Source organism: Petaurus breviceps, unplaced genomic scaffold, assembly GCF_028583685.1.
Source record: "Petaurus breviceps papuanus isolate PSGF00001 unplaced genomic scaffold, PetGlider_PUasm1.0 90734, whole genome shotgun sequence".
Taxonomy (NCBI): Eukaryota; Metazoa; Chordata; class Mammalia; order Diprotodontia; family Petauridae; genus Petaurus; species Petaurus breviceps.
Genome location: NW_027187327.1, coordinates 10,318,985 through 10,321,895, shown reverse-complemented (window position 1 = coordinate 10,321,895; position 2,911 = coordinate 10,318,985). Strand labels below are relative to the sequence as shown.

At 46.8% G+C, this 2,911-nt stretch overlaps 1 pseudogene; it reads right to left on the bottom strand.

Annotated features, from left to right (window-relative positions):
* Positions 1-271: 271 nt before the first annotated feature.
* LOC138145365 (tubulin beta chain pseudogene) lies at positions 272-2,697 on the bottom strand (annotated as a pseudogene).
* Between the last annotated feature and the right edge of the window lie 214 nt (positions 2,698-2,911).

The following is a 2,911-nucleotide window of genomic DNA, read 5'->3' as shown; positions in this document are numbered from 1 at the left end:
GAGCATGACCCTTTAAACCACATTTATGAAGACCTAAACAAGCTATCAATCCAGCCATAGTCTGGATTTCCAGGAGAATTAATGAAAAAGCATTTATTAAAGTACTTAGAAAGTATAAATTGTTGTGCTAAGGGAGAAACCTGGGTGGGATCAAAAGCCAAAAAAGAGTTTACAAGAAGCCAACGAAATTGAATTTTGTCTTAAAAAACCCAGAGTATATTATGATCTTGGTCACTAGGAAAGAAAACAGAATGAAAATGTCAACAGTGTATGTTGAAAGTTTTTTTTTTTTTGCAATTTTTTTCCTCATTTCCTGTTTATTTTTGGGTTTGGGAGTGTCGTCTTTTCAATATGAAAAAAAGCAGCAAGTTCAACACAAAACAGAAATCTAGGAAGTGGGAAGGGGGAAGAGCCCAAGATAGAAACTGTAGAAGTGGAAAAGATGAGAGAAAATAAAAGGTTTGATTATGGGAAGGGACGTGTCCTGTTGCCCCTACTCCCTTCTTTTGGAGGGAATTGATTTGGGGGGGAGTGGAAGAAAATTGAAATCCTCCCCAAATGAGAGACTTGATCTGGAATTTTGGGAGTTGAAGTAGTTCTCACTTCTCAAACTGGGGAAGGGTGGGTGGGTCCCAAAATGAGGGGAAGATAAAGAGCTGAGGGGAGAAGCCCACTTGGCAGAGTGAGGCACAGACCCCTCTAAAGAAAAACAAACACTTAGGAGAGAAACTAAAACTGGGAGGAATAATACTGTCAACACTTCCCCCAGAGCTGGGGTAGAGAGATATAAAGGGGAAGGGGCACCTGAAGATAGTAATATGACAAGTTGGGGAATATGGAGATGGTAGTTATATTAGAAAGCCTGGCTCCCCCAATAGACTTTTATGGAATGGAACATTCCATTTCCTCCCTTCCCCCCAAACACCCACCAAGAGAACTCTTTCCAGTAGGAATATGACATTTTGGTCCCCTTCTTCATCAATGGAAGCCAAAGAGTCGTGGACCTTTCCTCTTGGTCACCATTTTAGTTCAGGGCACTTAGTGGACACAAAGACTCCTAAATTGAGGCTCTGGGGTTGGAGACATTCTGCTTCTTGGAGAGAAATCTGGGAGTGGGGAAGAAAGTATTGAGGTGATAGGTCATAAAAGGAAAGAAAAACAGAGGACAGAGAGCTCAGCACCCACAAAGGAGAGAAAAAAGAGGATGGAGGCCAAAAATGCAAACCTTAGGGGAAAAGGGTGATGGGGGAAAATGTTGGAAGAATTGAGAAGACTTGAGGTGGTAGGTTATCTCCCTCAGGCCTCCTCCTCTGCCTCCTCACCGAAATCCTCCTCCTCTTCAGCAGTGGCATCCTGGTATTGTTGGTACTCAGAAACGAGATCATTCATGTTGCTCTCGGCTCCGGTGAACTCCATCTCGTCCATCCCTTTCCCTGTGTACCAGTGGAGGAAGGCCTTCCTGTGGAACATGGCAGTGAACTGCTCTGAGGTGCGCTTGAAGAGCTCCTGGATGGCAGTGCTGTTGCCAATGAAGGTGACAGCCATCTTGAGCCCACGGGGTGGGATATCACAGACAGCGGTCTTGACATTGTTGGGGATCCACTCAACGAAGTAGCTACTATTTTTGTTTTGTACATTGAGCATTTGTTCATCCACCTCTTTCATGGACATCCGACCACGGAAAACAGCAGCAATGATGAGATATCGCCCATGACGAGGGTCACATGCTGCCATCATATTCTTGGCATCAAAGACTTGCTGGGTGAGCTCAGGCACGGTTAGGGCACGGTACTGCTGGCTCCCACGGCTGGTGAGGGGGGCAAAGCCAGGCATGAAGAAATGGAGTCGAGGGAAAGGGACCATGTTTACGGCCAATTTGCGTAGGTCAGCATTAAGCTGGCCAGGAAATCGAAGACAGGTGGTGACACCACTCATGGTAGCAGAGACTAGATGGTTAAGGTCACCATAGGTTGGCGTGGTCAGCTTGAGGGTTCGGAAGCAGATATCATAGAGTGCTTCATTATCAATGCAGTAGGTTTCATCTGTGTTTTCTACTAACTGGTGGACAGATAGTGTGGCATTGTAGGGCTCAACCACGGTATCTGAGACCTTGGGTGATGGAACCACACTAAAGGTATTCATGATGCGGTCAGGTTACTCTTCTCAGATCTTGCTGATGAGCAGGGTGCCCATCCCTGAGCCTGTGCCTCCACCAAGTGAGTGGGTCAGCTGGAAGCCTTGCAGGCAATCACAGCTCTCTGCCTCCTTTCGCACCACATCCAAGACTGAATCCACCAGCTCTGCCCCCTCGGTATAGTGGCCTTTGGCCCAATTGTTGCCTGCCCCGGACAGGCAAAAGACAAAGTTGTCTGGTCTGAATATCTGGCCAAAAGGTCCAGAACGAACAGAGTCCATGGTTCCAGGCTCAAGATCAACCAATATGGCCCGGGGAACATATTTGCCACCAGTGGCCTCATTGTAGTAGACAGAGATCCGGTCCAACTGCAGATCGCTGTCCCCATTGTAGGTGCCGGTGGGGTCGATGCCATGTTCATCACTGATCACTTCCCAGAACTTTGCACCGATCTGATTGCCACACTGGCCAGCCTGGATATGTAAGATTTCCCTCATGGTTAGAATTTACTTTTGCTTGCCTAGAGTTATGCGCGGGGAGGAAAGAATGATATATTAATATATATATATATATATATATATATATTTTTTTTTTTTTCTCCTTTCCGCTGAACGAACTCTTTATCAATAGAAGGTTCCCCGGGAGGTTGGAGCTGCTAGTTCAGAACACAGCTACACAAACGTTCTGAGAGGGAGAAAGAAGGAAGGTGGGAGGGGAGGCGAGGGAGGAGAAGCAGGGAGGGGCGCGCTTGCGCTGCGTGGCCTGAGAGGAGGGATA